The sequence below is a fragment of the Oncorhynchus kisutch genome, linkage group LG30 (genome assembly GCF_002021735.2).
Source record: "Oncorhynchus kisutch isolate 150728-3 linkage group LG30, Okis_V2, whole genome shotgun sequence".
NCBI classification, from domain to species: domain Eukaryota; kingdom Metazoa; phylum Chordata; class Actinopteri; order Salmoniformes; family Salmonidae; genus Oncorhynchus; species Oncorhynchus kisutch.
In genome coordinates, this window is record NC_034203.2 from 26,461,724 (window position 1) to 26,477,968 (window position 16,245).

A 16,245-nucleotide genomic window follows, 5' to 3' on the forward strand; every position below is an offset into this window, starting at 1 on the left:
GAGTAGACAAATATTTTATTTATTTAACCTTCATTTAACTAGGCAAGTCAGTTAAGAACAAATTCTTATTTACAATGACAGCCTAGGAACAGTGGGGCAGAACGTTCAGGGGCAGAACGTTCAGGGGCAGAACGACAGATTTGTACCTTATCAGCTCTGGGATTTGATCTAGCAACCTTTTGTTACTTGCCCAACACTGACCACTAGGCTACCTGCCACCCCAAATATGGGAGTATATGGAAAAATAATGATCTGATTACAGCCAATCAGCATGCTTATCGCAAATTGGGGAGTACAAATTCAGGAAGTGTCAGAAACCAAACTACTAGGGGTGCAGCTAGACAACTGCTTATCACGGTCGTCTCAAATAACTCAACTTTGTTTTGTTTTTTAATTAACTGTATGCATGATCAGAAGGATACCTAAATATTTACTGGGAAATATTATTAAGCAAACATCCCAAGCATTAATTGGGAGTCGGATGAACTACTGTTCTATGGTCTCTGGAAATGCATCAGAAGGTGAAATTAGGAGGCTGCAGATTAAACAGAACAAAGCAGCAAGGATTGTTTTAAGGTGGAGAAATTATTATTCTGTTGTTGTCATGCACAGTGCTTTTGCTTGGTCATTAATCTATAAGATAATTGAATGTCACAATGTACATCTTTTAAAACAACCAAACTCCATTCACAACAGTATTCAGTTGGTAAGAGACAGACATTCAGTCAATACTAAGAATAGATTGTCCACCACCCATGTGTTATCCCGGCAGAAAAGATAAATTGGCAGAATAACATTTTGATTCAGAGCAATAATGAATTTAATAATTTGTCTGAGCAAACCAAAAAAACGTTCAATATATAAATTCAAACAATACTTTAAAACGCAAAAAGAAAGGAGGACCAAGGCACTCTTCATGTAATAAATCATGTTTAGGTCCTGAAAGATGCAGGTATAAGAGCTGGAATACCTGACAGAGAGAACTTGTTGCAAAGGAGAGTACCTTGTGATACATCAGAGAGAGTGTATTTTGTTACAAAATACAACACTGAAGCAGAGAACATAATAATCATTAAAAATAATTGGGGAATCATCCAAAGTGATATGCTACTACGCCAAGTCTTCCCAGAGCCACCAGTCATAAGTTTTAAGAGATGTCCTACACTAAATGACAAATTAGTCCACAGTTATCTTCCTGGTGACTCAAACAAATCTTGGCTTGACCACAAACCCAGGGACTCTTTTAAATGTAACCAGTGCAACCATTGCAGAAATATTGCACAGAAAAAGTATTCTGTTGACACAACTTCTAAAATGGTGTATTACGTCAAGCATTTCATTAACTGTAAAACCACTCATGTCAACTACACGCCACTAAATACCCTGGTTTAAATGAAGATATGGATTTACAAACTACAGGCCACTAAGTACCCTGGTTTAAATGAAGAAATGGGTTTCTCACCCTTCCTGTAGGGTCGTGATAGGTCCATTTGCTGTCATCTAGTGGACATTTTGCTCAATTGCCCTCAGCTATGTTTAGACTGTTGTTGTTCATGTTTGCTGTGTTCTAGTGTACTATGGAATATATTGCTCTCTTATTCTTGACACCTCTCCCAGTCATATAAGTTTAAAACTACCTTTCTAGGCATTCTGATACTTCTAGCTTGGAGTTGAATTTTTTTATAACATAGATACAGTATTTCACTTTTTAATGTGTATAGTATTGCTTACTATGTGTGTCCAATCAATTTTGTAACCAGTCCCTCTTCAAATTAGGGCTTATTGGAAAAGCTGTTCAAAAGAGGACATTGTATTATTTCGTTGTACTCCGTGACGAAGGCCATGCAGCCGAAACACGTCAGATTTGTAAAACTTTGTTTCTATTGAACATGCCATACAAATAAAGGCATTTTAATTAATTATATGAAGAGTGCCTTGGTCCTTTCTTTTTGATGACTTATTCACCCCTTTTACCAAATAGCACCTTCTGTCTACCAAAATGTACTATTGTGTACCTTAGTAGCGCTTCCCTTCCTCCTCTTAATACTTTAGAACCATTTAATTACAATAAACTGTAAGGTTGTGTTATACTATGGTAGATGAAGGAATCGTTCTATTAGAGTATTTATCTGGTCAATATTTTGTCTGTTTTATATGTGTTTTATATGTGAAAATGTGATCATATTATAAATTGTATTTTAATGTTTAAGGACTAGTCCAAATTATAACTACAAGAGATCCTAATCAAATCATCTACACGGATTCAAGTGGATATAACAGGTGAAATAAGGGTTCATAGCTTTCACCTGTACTCACCTGGTCAGTCTGGGTCATGGAAAGAGGTGTTCCTAATGTTTTGTACACTCGGTACAGATCCATGTTCTATGAGCATTGGATGCCCCACAGCAAAACTTGTCTGTGAACATGATTTCATGCGTAGAACCTTTACATAGATCTGCCTGACTAACTGTAAATAATCACACACTCTATAGTACACTTTAACTTGAAGAACCCACCAAGGACTAGACCTACTGTAATGGACACATTGTGTGAAAGTGGAATGAAAATGGAATACAGAGAAATAACTCGCAGAAGGGATATGCAATTGCTTTCCAGGAACATACGACACTGTTACGAATCCCTTTGGCCAGGCAGTCTGGGGGGGGGGGGGGGGGGGGGTAACGAGACCCGTAACATATAATAATGACAAAGTAACAGTGAGAACGAAAAAACACAGACAACTAAATTACCGTCAAACACTCAGGGTTTATTTTTAAACACACGGCAAAGGGGGGCAGGAAAAGGGGCTGAGCTGGACCCAAGGAAAGAAACAAATATCCAAATACACCCCTAAACTAGACTAGCCTACTTCAATACAGCTAACTAACTAACCAAAAATACAGCGGGTGGTCCGCCCAGTTCGAACTAGGGTATTTAGACAAAGTATTCCTACGGGTAATGTAGGCCCATAGGCAACTTGTCTTGGTACCCCCTTTTCCCACCATCAAACAAACAGTCAAACACCATAACAAAACTCACAGGTGGGGACAAAGTGACATGTAGTTGCCTATGTAGTTGCCACCTGTGAGGGGAGAAGGAGAGAAAAGAAACAGGATACACACACAATAAGTAACATCATAGACATCATTGATGTGGCAAGGAACGGTTGAAGAGGTATGTATTGTGTTGGAACATAATGTGTAGCTCTCTTAGGGCCTTGTTGTCACTCTGTGATGCCGGTGCCTTGTCGCAGTGACTGCTGAATGGCAAGGCAGAGTTGGGTGTAATCGTCCTCCCCTACATTCTGGGAACATACAGGAGGATTCCGTAAAAAGTAGGACATCAACAAACATGAACCATCTTTGTTTATGGTATGTACAAAATACACGACACAACAATTAGAAGGGAAATTAGCTATTGTGTTCTAGGCTACCATCTAGAGTAGACATGATGGTATGTACTGTATGTTAGAATAATGCAAAGTCCGCCTGTTGGAATTTAATATGCATTGAGTACAGTGCTGTCAAGAACAGGACAATGTTTTCCTCTGAAGTATTTCTAGGAATCATTTCTTGGAAATCGTGATCCATTTTGAGACACTCACCATGTAGGTGTCATAGCTGAAATAATGCCTGATAGCCAGGTGACCGATGAGGTTTCGGCTGCAGTAACTAGCACTGCCTCAAACAGTGGCAGCACAGATGGGACACACCTAGAGGAGAGAGGGGGTGAGTTCCCAAACAGAACAAACAGCACATCCTAATGCACATCCCAATTATTTTTACACTGAACAAAAATATAAAAACGCAACATGCGACAATTTGATTTTCACGAGTTACTGTACAGTTCATATAAGGAAATCAGTAAATTGACTCCCGAGTGGCGCAGCAGTCTAAGACACTGCATCTCAGTGCTCGAGATGTCACTACAGATCCTGGTACGATCCCAGGCTGTATCACAGCTGGCCATCATCAGGAGTCCCATAGGGAGGAGCACATTTGGCCCAGCGCCATCCGGGTTAGGGGAGGGTGACTTGCCTAGTTGAGTAAAAGTTTAAATACATTTTAAATACATAATGAGGCCTGTTGGGTTCTAGTTTGAAAAACTTGCTATACTAGAAGTTAATATTTACATGCATGAGGAAGGTACACGCAAACTCAAGGGTTTTTCTGTATTTTACTATTTTCTACATTGTAGAATAATAGTGAAGACATCAAAACTATGAAATAACACATGGAATCATGTAGTAACCATAAAAGTGTTAAACAAATCAAAAATATACACTGCTCAAAAAAATAAAGGGAACACTTAAACAACACAATGTAACTCCAAGTCAATCACACTTCTGTGAAATCAAACTGTCCACTTAGGAAGCAACACTGATTGACAATAAATGTCACATGCTGTTGTGCAAAATGGAATAGACAACAGGTGGAAATTATAGGCATTTAGCAAGACACCCCCAATAAAGGACTGGTTCTGCAGGTGGTGACCACAGACCACTTCTCAGTTCCTATGCTTCCTGGCTGATGTTTTGGTTACTTTTCAATGCTGCAGGTGCTTTCACTCTAGTGGTAGCATGAGACGGAGTCTACAACCAACACAAGTGGCTCAGGTCATCCAGGATGGCACATCAATGCGAGATGTGGCAAGAAGGTTTGCTGTGTCTGTCAGCGTAGTGTCCAGGGCATGGAGGTACTACCAGGAGACAGGCCAGTACATCAGGAGACGTGGAGGAGGCCGTAGGAGGGCAACAACCCAGCAGCAGGACCGCTACCTCCGCCTTTGTGCAAGGAGGAGCAGGAGGAGAACTGCCAGAGCCCTGCAAAATGACCTCCAGCAGGCCACAAATGTGCATGTGTCTGCTCAAATGGTCAGAAACAGACTCCATGACGGTGGTATGAGGGCCCGACATCCACAGGTGGGGGTTGTCCTTACAGCCCAACACCGTGTAGGACGTTTGGCATTTGCCAGAGAACACCAAGATTGGCAAATTCGCCATTGGCGCCCTGTGCTCTTCACAGATGAAAGCAGGTACACACTGAGCACATGTGACAGTCTGGAGACGCCGTGGAGAACGTTCTGCTGCCTGAAACATCCTCCAGCATGACCGGTTTGGCGGTGGGTCAGTCATGGTGTGGGGTGGCATTTCTTTGGGGGCCGCCCAGCCCTCCATGTGCTCGCCAGAGGTAGCCTGACTGCCATTAGGTACCGAGATGAGATCCTCAGACCCCTTGTGAGATCATATGCTGGTGTGGTTGGCCCTGGGTTCCTCCTAATGCAAGACAATGCTAGACCTCATGTGGCTGGAGTGTGTCAGCAGTTCCTGCAAGAGGAAGGCATTGATGCTATGGACTGGCCCGCCCGTTCCCCAGACCTGAATCCAATTGAGCACATCTGGGACATCATGTCTCGCTCCATCCACCAACGTCACGTTGCACCACAGACTGTCCAGGAGTTGGCGGATGCTTTAGTCCAGGTCTGGGAGGAGATCCCTCAGGAGACCATCCGCCACCTCATCAGGAGCATGCCCAGGCGATGTAGCAAGGTCATACAGGCACGTGGAGGCCACACACACTACCGAGCCTCATTTTGACTTGTTTTAAGGACATTACATCAAAGTTGGATCAGCCTGTAGTGTGGTTTTCCACTTTAATATTGAGTGTGACTAAATCCAGACCTCCATGGGTTGATAAATTCTATTGATAATTTTTGTGTGATTTTGTTGTCAGCACATTCAACTATGTAAGGAAAAACGTATTTAATAAGAATATTTCATTCATTCAGATCTAGGATGTATTATTTTAGTGTTCCCTTTATTTTTTTGAGCAGTGTATTTTACATTTGAGATTCTTCAAAGTAGCCACCCTTTGCCTTGACAGTTTTGCACACTCTTGGCATTCTCTCAACCAGCTTTGAGGTAGTCACCTGAAATGCATTTAAATTAACAGGTGTGACTTGTTAAAAGTTAATTTGTGGAATTTCTTCCCTTTTTAATGCATGTGAGCCAATCATTTGTGTTGTGACAAGTTAGGGGTGTTATACAGAAAATAGCCCTATTTGTCCATATTATGGCAAGAACAGCTCAAATAAGCAAAGAGAAACGACAGTTGATAATTAATTTAAGACATGAAGTTCAGTCAATGTGGAAAATTTGATGTGGAATGTGGAAAAGGACTTTGAAAGTTTCTTCAAACGCAGTCGCAAAAACCATCAAGCGCTATGATGAAACTGGCTCTCATAAGGACCGCCACAGGAAAGGAAGACCCAGAGTTACATCTACTGCAGAGGATAAGTTCATTAGAGTTACCAGCCTCAGAAATCAACATTTAACTGCACCTCAGATTGCAGCCAAAATAAGTGCTTCAGAGTTCAAGTAACAGACACATCTCAACATCAACTGTCCAGGCCTTCATGGTCGAATTGATGCAAAGAAAGCACTACTAAAGGACACCAATAATAAGAAGAGACATGCTTGGGCCGAGAAACACAAGCAATGAACATTAGACCGGTGGAAATCTGTCTTTTGGTCTGATGAGACCAAATTTGAGATTTTTGGTTCGAACCACCGTGTCTTTGTGAGACGTAGAGTAGGTGAACGGATGTTCTCTGCATGTGTGGTTCCCACCATGAAGCATGGAAGAGGAGGTGTGATGCTGTGGGGGTGCTTTGCTGGTGACACTGTCAGTGATTTATTTAGAATTCAAGTTACACTTAACCAGCATGGCTACCACAGCATTCTGCAGCGATACGCTATCCCATTTGGTTTGCGCTTAGTGGGACTATCATTTGTTTTTCAACAGGACAATAACCCAAAACACCTCCAAGCTGTGTATGGGCTATTTGACCAAGAAGGAGAGTGATTAGCTGACCTCAACCCAATCGTATGTGTTATTACACACAGCCGGGAAGAGTTATAGGATATCAGAGCGGCGTCAACTTACCAACACTGCGACCATGAATACGACTTTCCCGAAGTGGATCCTTTGTCTGCACCACCTAGGGCATTTGAACTGATTCCAGAGGCCGACCCAAAACAACATCGCCGGAGAAGAGGGAGTCAGAGCGGTCTTCTAGTCAGACTTAGGATGTGCACACACCACCCATCGCTTCTGAGTATATTACTCGCTAATGTCCAGTACATAGATAACAAAGTTGACGAGATCGGGGCAAGGGCTGCTTTCCAGAGAGACATCGGGGATTGTAAAATACTCTGTTTCACGGAAACATGGCTCTCTCGGGATATACTGTCAGTCTGTACAGTCACCTACATTCTCAGTGCATCGCGCTGACAGGAATAAATATCTCTCTGGGAAGAAGAAGGGCGGGGAGTGTATGCTTCATGGTTAATGACTCATGGTGTAATTGTAAGAACATGCAAGAACTCAAGTCGTTTTGTTCAGCTGACTTAGAATTCCTGGCAATCATATGCCGAATGTATTATCTCCCAAGAGAATTCTCTTCGGTTATTGTCACAGCCGTGTATATCCCCCCTCAAGCTGATACCACGACATCCCTCAAGGAACTTCACTGGACTTTATGCAAACTGGAAACCATTTATCTTGAGGCTGCATTTATTGTAGCTGGGGATTTTAACAAAGCAAATTTTGAGGAAAAGGGTACCTAAATTCTTTCAGCATATTGACTGTAGCACTCGTGCTGGAAAAACACTGGACCATTCTTATTTTATTTTCCGGGATGCATACAAGGCCCTCCCCTGCCCTCCTTTTGGCAAATCTGACCAAGACTCCATTTTGCTCCTCCCTTCCTATAGGCAGAAACTAAAACAGGAAGCGCCCTTGCTAAGGACTATTCAACGCTGGTCTGACCAATCAGAATCCACGCTTCAAGATTGTTTTGATCACGCTGACTGGAATATGTTCCGGGTAGCTTCTGGGAATAATATGGACGTGTACACTATTCACCGAGTTTACCAAGAAGTGTATAGGAGATGTTGTACCCATTGTGACTATTAAAACCTACTCTAACGAGCAACAGTGGATAGATGGCAGCATTCACGCAAAACTGAAAGCACGAAGTACCGCATTTAACCATGGCAAGGTGATGGGGAATATGGCAGAATACAAACAGTGTATTCCTCCTATTCCCTCCGTAAAGAAATCAAACAGGCAAAACATCAATACCGAGACAAAGTGGAGTCGCAATTCAGCTCAGACATGAGACATATGTGGCAGGGTCTACAGACAATCACGGACTACAAAAGGACCACCACTGACGAGGCCAGCTACTAAGGACTGTGGGCTCTCCTCCTCCATGGCCAGCTACTAAGGACTGTGGGCTCTCCTCCTCCATGGCCGATGTAAGACATTTAAACGTGTTAATCCTAGCAAGGCTGCCGGCCCAGACGGCATTCGTAGCCGCGTCCTCAGAGCATGCGCAGACCAGCTGGCTGGTGTGTTTACGGAAAAATTCAAGCTCCACATGTTTCAAGATGGCCACTATTGTTCCTGTACACAAGAATGCAAAGGTAACTGAACAAAATAACTGCCTTGAGAGACTATTTGTCATGTTGGTATGAAGAAATTCGGGAGACATTACGCATTCATGCGCCTAAGGTTTTTTATTAAGCCCAAATTAAGGCCATGTACAGTGCCTTGCGAAAGTATTCGGCCCCCTTGAACTTTGCGACCTTTTGCCACATTTCAAACATAAAGATATAAAACTGTATTTTTTTGTGAAGAATCAACAAGTGGGACACAATCATGAAGTGGAACGACATTTATTGGATATTTCAAACTTTTTTAACAAATCAAAAACTGAAAAATTGGGCGTGCAAAATTATTCAGCCCCCTTAAGTTAATACTTTGTAGCGCCACCTTTTGCTGCGATTACAGCTGTAGGTCGCTTGGGGTATGTCTCTATCAGTTTTGCACATCGAGAGACTGAATTTTTTCCCATTCCTCCTTGCAAAACAGCTCGAGTTCAGTGAGGTTGGATGGAGAGCATTTGTGAACAGCAGTTTTCAGTTCTTTCCACAGATTCTCGATTGGATTCAGGTCTGGACTTTGACTTGGCCATTCTAACACCTGGATATGTTTATTTTTAACCATTCCATTGTAGATTTTGCTTTATGTTTTGGATCATTGTCTTGTTGGAAGACAAATCTCCGTCCCAGTCTCAGGTCTTTTGCAGACTCCATCAGGTTTTCTTCCAGAATGGTCCTGTATTTGGCTCCATCCATCTTCCCATCAATTTTAACCATCTTCCCTGTCCCTGCTGAAGAAAAGCAGGCCCAAACCATGATGCTGCCACCACCATGTTTGACAGTGGGGATGGTGTGTTCAGGGTGATGAGCTGTGTTGCTTTTACACCAAACATAACGTTTTGCATTGTTGCCAAAACGTTCAATTTTGGTTTCATCTGACCAGAGCACCTTCTTCCACATGTTTGGTGTGTCTCCCAGGTGGCTTGTGGTAAACTTTAAACAACACTTTTTATGGATATCTTTAAGAAATGGCTTTCTTCTTTGCCACTCTTCCATAAAGACCAGATTTGTGCAATATACGACTGATTGTTGTCCTATGGACAGAGTCTCCCACCTCAGCTGTAGATCTCTGCAGTTCATCCAGAGTGTCATGGGCCTCTTGGCTGCATCTCTGATTAGTCTTCTCCTTGTATGAGCTGAAAGTTTAGAGGGACGGCCAGGACTTGGTAGATTTGCAGTGGTCTGATACTCCTTCCATTTCAATATTATCGCTTGCACAGTGCTCCTTGGGATGTTTAAAGCTTGGGAAATCTTTTTGTATCCAAATCCGGCTTTAAACTTCTTCACAACAGTATCTCGGACCTGCCTGGTGTGTTCCTTGTTCTTCATGATGCTCTCTGTGCTTTTAATGGACCTCTGAGACTATCACAGTGCAGGTGCATTTATACGGAGACTTGATTACACACAGGTGGATTGTATTTATCATCATTAGTCATTTAGGTCAACATTGGATCATTCAGAGATCCTCACTGAACTTCTGGAGAGAGTTTTCTGCACTGTAAGTAAAGGGGCTGAATAATTTTGCACGCCCAATTTTTCAGTTTTTGATTTGTTAAAAAAGTTTGAAATATCCAATAAATGTCGTTCCACTTCATGATTGTGTCCCACTTGTTGTTGATTCTTCACAAAAAATACAGTTTTATATCTTTATGTTTGAAGCCTGAAATGTGGCAAAAGGTTGCAAAGTTCAAGGGGGCCGAATACTTTCGCAAGGCACTGTAAAAGGCACGGGGACGAAAACAAAAAAAACACATAACACACAGGGTAGGAATCCAAAACAAAAGAGCGAGGGGTACCTCGAATAAATAACACATGCGCACATTGAGTAACTCACGGGACAAGACCCGTAATCATCTGCGCAATCCACAATTGCACGAAAGCCAAAATACACAGCACAGGTACTCAAACGCAGCAACGGACATTGTAACAATTATGGACAGCCCGATGGAAACCAAAAGGCACACTTATACAGGTACTAATCAGTGGGAATAGGGAACAGGTGTGCGTAATGAAAGTTCCAGAGGGATAGTCAAGGATCATATCCTTACCTGTCACCCTATACCCACTTCAATTTGCTAACTGCCCCAATAGGTCCACAGACGATGCAATCGCCATCACACTGCCCTATCCCATCTGCACAAGAGGAATGCCTACAGTGCCTTGCAAAATTATTCATCCCCCTTGGAGTTGTTTCTTTTTCCCCATACACAAAATAGTCCAAATTGGTGAAGTGAAATTTTTAAAATTAAATTTAAGTTAGTGGTACGTGCATATGTATTCACCCCCTTTGCTATGAAGCCCCTAAGTAAGATCTGGTGCAACCAATTACCTTCAGAAGTCACATAATTAGTTAAATGAAGTCCACCTGTGTTCAATCTAAGTGTCACATGATCTCAGTATATATACACACCTGATCTGAAAGGCCTCAAAGTCTGCAACACCACTAAGCAAGGGGCACCACCAAGCAAGCGGCACCATCAAGACCAAGGAGCTCTCCAAAAGGTCAGAGACAAAGTTCTGGAGAAGTACAGATCAGGGTTGGGTTATATAAAAAAATATCAAACTTTGAACATCCCACAGAGCACCATTAAATCCATTATAAAACGTTTTAAACAATATGGCACCACAACAAACCTGCCAAGAGAGGGCCGCCCACTAAAACTCACAGACCAGGCAAGGAGGGCATTAATCAGAGAGGCAACAAAGAGACCAAAGATAACCCTGAAGGAGCTGCAAAGCTCCACAGCGGAGATTGGAGTATCTGTCCATAGGACCACTTTAAGCCATACACTCCACAGAGCTGGGCTTTACAGAAGAGTGACCAGAAAAAGCCCTTCCTTAAAAAAAATAAGCAAACACATTTGGTGTATGCCAAAAGGCATGTGGCCAAAATTGAGCTTTTTGGCCATCAGTGAAAACGCTATGTCAGGCACAAACCCAACACCTCTCATCATCCCGATAACTCCATCCTCACAGTGAAGCATGGTGGTGACAGCATCATGCTGTGGGGATGTTTTTCATCAGCGAGACTGGGAAACTGGTCAGAATTGAAGGAATGGTGGATGGCGCTGAATACAGGGAAATTGAGGGAAATCTGTTTCAGTCTCCCAGAGATTCGAGACTGAGCCTAAGCATACTGCTAAAGAAACACTTGAGTGGTTTAAGGGGAAAAATATAAGTCACTTGGAATGGCCTAGTCGAAGCCCAGACCCCAATCCAATTGAGAATCTGTGGTATGACTTAAAGATTGCTGTAGACCAGCGGAACCCATCCAACTTGAAGGAGCTGGAGCAGTTTTGCCTTGAAGAATGGGCAAAAATCCAAGTGGCTTGATGTGCCAAGCTGATAGAGACATACCCCAAGAGTCTTGCTGCTGTAATTGCTGCAAAAGGTGGCTCTGCAAAGTATTGTCGTGTCTTTGGCTATGCCGGATTAAGTGATATGACATGCTATTCTATAAAATAATTTCTCCGTAATTAATATTACCTGATAGAGCTAATCATGTAAATGTAATTAACTAGAGAGTCGGGCACCACAAAATAATATTTATAGAGCTGTTATCTTTCGAATAAACTCTTAAAGACCTAGTAATATTTTACATCAATAGCAGTCAATATTAATCGTCATCTTAATTCAGTCTCATCTGAAAGTTGTAAATTCTTGGTTATCTGCACGAACCCTGGTTAACAAGTTGAATACAAAATTGGGTTTAATTATTTATTTACTAAATACCTAACTAATTACACATATTTAAATCATGACTTGATTACAAATTACGTCAAAGGAAAAGGTCCCTAGCGGGCGGAACAGATATGACAGCTGGTTACACAAAAGAAAAGGGGCTGGGTTTGAGTGAAAGAGCGGGAAGACTGAGGAACAAAGGGCGAAGCTGTGCTATCATAAATACAGTATCTTATGCATTCTAAATTACTGCCCATTTGGAAAAGAAAATGCAATAAATATTTACTCTGAGCTGCGCTTCGGTAGGTTGGTGGTAGATGGAAGGCCGTGTTGCCCAACAGAGTCCTTTGAAGAACGTCTCTGCTGGTAAATTGAATATGTTGTAGTAACATCGTTGTGTGGTAGACGGGATCCTCTGTCTGTTCCGTCCTAACCCTCGTTTGCAGCGGCTGTTGCTAACTCAACGGCTAGGAGGTATCACTTCTGTAGTAATAAGAGTTCAACGTTCATACCATTCGCAACCAAAGCTCACGCTGATGTTGGCTTCGTTCTGTAGTTATTATCTGAACCATTCTGACATCGGACCGTCGTGCTCACGTCCTCGGAACAGGAGGTTACATTGTCATCAAGGGCTTTATATAGGAAGGGAGAGGAGGCGTGTTTGAAAAGTTTTATAGCCCATGTCCCTTCACAGGGGCGGGCCACTGATTGAGCAGAGCCCTACCTTATGAAAACCCAAATCTCACATTTTAGAAGCTAAAATCACATTTCATCCCATCACTAGTTATGCACGTTCAAGTTCTGTTTTTTTTGTCTTGTTTCTTGTTTCACAATAAAAACCACAAAAAATATATATTTTAATTCCAGGATGTAAGGCAACAAAATAGGAAAAATGCCAAGGGGGTGAATACATTCGCAAGCCACTGTATGTAAGAATGCTATTCATTACACATTGACAGGACAGCAGTGGAGAAGGTGGGAAGTTAAGTTCCTTGGCGTACACCACTGACAAACTGAAATGGTCCACCCACACAGACTTTGAGGAAGAAGGCGCAACAGCGAAGGTGGGCCGGGGTCAGGTCAGGTTAGGTGAACGGAGAAGGAACAGTTTTATTACACACATCACTTAACTTCCTGTCTAGCAACAAAGATGTAGCGTTTAGAGGTGCAAGGAGGAGACTTCGCCTAAAGGAGGCTATAAATACTTGGGCTGGTGGAAACATGTCTGTCTTTTCAGCTGTTTGACCCATTTGGTGAATAAACTTGGTTTGAGCTTTAACTAGTTCTCTGACAAACAGAGTAAAAAACTAACAGGCACTAAAATATGGATTTCACATGACTGGGAATACAGATATGCTGTGGAGGTCAACTTCCTCTTGTAGGCGTCAATTGGGTTTACCTTGGTCTACAATCATGAGAGAATTGAGAGAACAGATACCTTAAAAGAAAAAGGTAAGGCGTGGATCAGAAAACCAGTCAGTATCTGGTGTGGCCACCATTTGCCTTATGCAGCGCAACACATCTCCTTCGCATAGAGTTGATCAGGCTGTTGATTGTGGCCTGTGGAATGTGGTCCCACTTCTCTTTAATGGCTGTGAGAAGTTGCTGGATATTGTCAGGAACTGAAACACGCTGTCGTAGGAACCGAAACATTTTCAATGGGTGACATGTCTGGTGAGTATGCAGGCCATGGAAGAACTGGGACATTTTCAGCTTCGAGGAAATGTGTACAGATCCTTGCGACATGGGACCATGCATTATCATGATGAAACATGAGGTGATAGCGGTGGATGTATGGCATGACAATGAGCCTAAGGAGCTCGTCATGGTATCTCTGTGCGTTCAAATTGCCATTGATAAAATGTGATCGTGTTCGTTATTCGTAGCTTATGCCTGCCCATACCATAACCCCACCGCCACCATGGGGCACAACGCTGTTCACAACGTTGACATCAGCAAACCACTCGCCGACACGACACCATACACGCTGTCTGCCATCTCCTCGATACAGTTGAAACAGGGATTCATCTGTAAAGAGCATACTTCTCCAGTATACCGGTGGCCATTAAAAGTGAGCATTTTCCCACTGAAGTCAGTCACTACCCCGAAGGGCAGTCAGGTCAAGACCCTGGTGAGGCAACGACCATGCAGATGAGATTCCCTGACAGTTTGTGCAGAAATTATTTGGTTGTGCAAAGAGTTTCTTCAGCTGTCTGGTCTAAGATGATCCGACAGGTGCAGAAGCCTAAGTGCAGGTCCTGAGCTGGTGTGGTTACAGTTGTGAAGCCGGTTGGACGTACTGCCAAATTTTCAAATGATGTTGGATGAGGCTCATAGTAGAGAAATTAGCATTCAATTCTCTAGCAGCAGCTATGGTGGACATTCCTGCACTCAGCATGCCAATTGCACACTCCCTCAACTTGAGACATCTGTGACATTATGTTGTGTGACAAAACTGCACATTTTAGAGTGGCCTTTTATTGTTCTCAGCACAAGGTGCACCTGTGTATCGATCCGGCTGTTTAGTCAACTTATTGTTATGCCACACCTGTCAGGTGGATGGATTATCTTGGCAAAGGAGAAATACTCACTAACAGGGATGTAAACAAATTTGCGCACAGAATTTGAGAGAAATACGCTTTTTGTTAGTATGAAAAATGTCTGGATCTTTTATTTCAGCTCATGAAACATGAGACCAACAATTTACATGTTGCATTTATATTTTTGTTCAGTATAGATATAATATCTAGCATTAATTACTATTCAAGACATGTTGCAGCTCTTGCTATTGAGGTTCATGTTTGAAAGTTAGGTGAAAGTTAGAATAGGCTCACTCACAGCTGGAGCATTCTCTCCTGTGTGGCTGCCGACACAGTGCTGGACCAGTATCATGTCTGTGAGCCCCTGCAGGGGGCAGTATGGGCAGGAGTACACCCTTCCTCCCAGGAAGCCCAACATCAACACTCTGGGCCTGAGAAACAAGTCACCATCGTTAACACATGCACAAAAATACAATCATTTCACAACATGGATCCATTTTGACAGTAAGATCATACATACCTAACCAATTCAGATATCTGTATTTGTGTGGGCTGTCCTGGTAGAATCCTAGATGAAAACATAATGAATAGTCAAATATACACCACTTTGAGAGTATAATTATTTGATCAATGATCAAAATATCTAATCTCAACTATCAGAAGAAACTCTCAAACAAATGTTTTATTAATCTCCATGACCTCTTAACAGATCATGTTTAATGAAAGAGGAAGAGAGCTGATTTAAAGTCATGTTAAAATTGCATCCATAACTGTAAATCAGAATGAAGTCTGTGGCTTATAGGCTGTGACATATAGTATATCTGGCTATTTAACACACAAGTTATTCACAAATGTATTCACTATAGCCAATATATCATCAAAGAGGTGTCACGTTCGGACCTTTATTTCCTTTATTTTGTCTTTATTTAGTATGGTCAGGGCGTGAGTTGGGGTGGGCAGTCTGTTTAGTTTTTTTGTATCTGATTGAGAATCATACTTAGGTAGCCTGGGTTTCACTGTTGGTTGGTGGGTGTTTGTTTCTGTGTGAGTGTTTATCGCCACACGGTACTGTTTTGGTTTTCATCACATCGTTTATTGTTTTGTATTTCAGTGTTCAGTTCATTTTTAATAAATCATCATGAACACTTACCACGCTGCATCTTGGTCCTCCGATCCTTCTTGCTTCTCCTCCTCAGAATCATTGGAATTCAAGTATGATAGCTAAGGAGATGGAGAAGACACCGGTCTCTGGATTACATCTTCAAACTAAGGGCAACCATGGCATCTGTGACAGGTAGACATGTCGATCCATGATGCACATGGGTAAGATAGTCTAGCTAGCTATATTTTCAGATATTACACTTTTCTAATTTTGATGTAAAGTGGTTTCATTTCAAGTTAAAATGTACTGTTAGCTAGCTAACGTTAGCTGGCTGGCTCGCTAGCTAACATTATGTGTATGATCTTATTATTCGTATCTCAGAGCCATTTGCTTTGCTAGTTATAGCCTAATGTTAG

At 42.2% G+C, this 16,245-nt stretch overlaps 1 long non-coding RNA gene across 1 annotated transcript; it reads right to left on the reverse strand.

Annotated features, from left to right (window-relative positions):
- Positions 1-2,746: 2,746 nt before the first annotated feature.
- Positions 2,747-15,925, reverse strand: LOC109874526 (uncharacterized). Its single transcript, XR_002252708.2, has 5 exons — positions 15,878-15,925; positions 15,248-15,295; positions 15,026-15,158; positions 3,605-3,712; positions 2,747-3,304 (listed from the first exon to the last, which is right to left on the reverse strand). It is a non-coding gene; the product is annotated as an uncharacterized LOC109874526 (long non-coding RNA).
- Between the last annotated feature and the right edge of the window lie 320 nt (positions 15,926-16,245).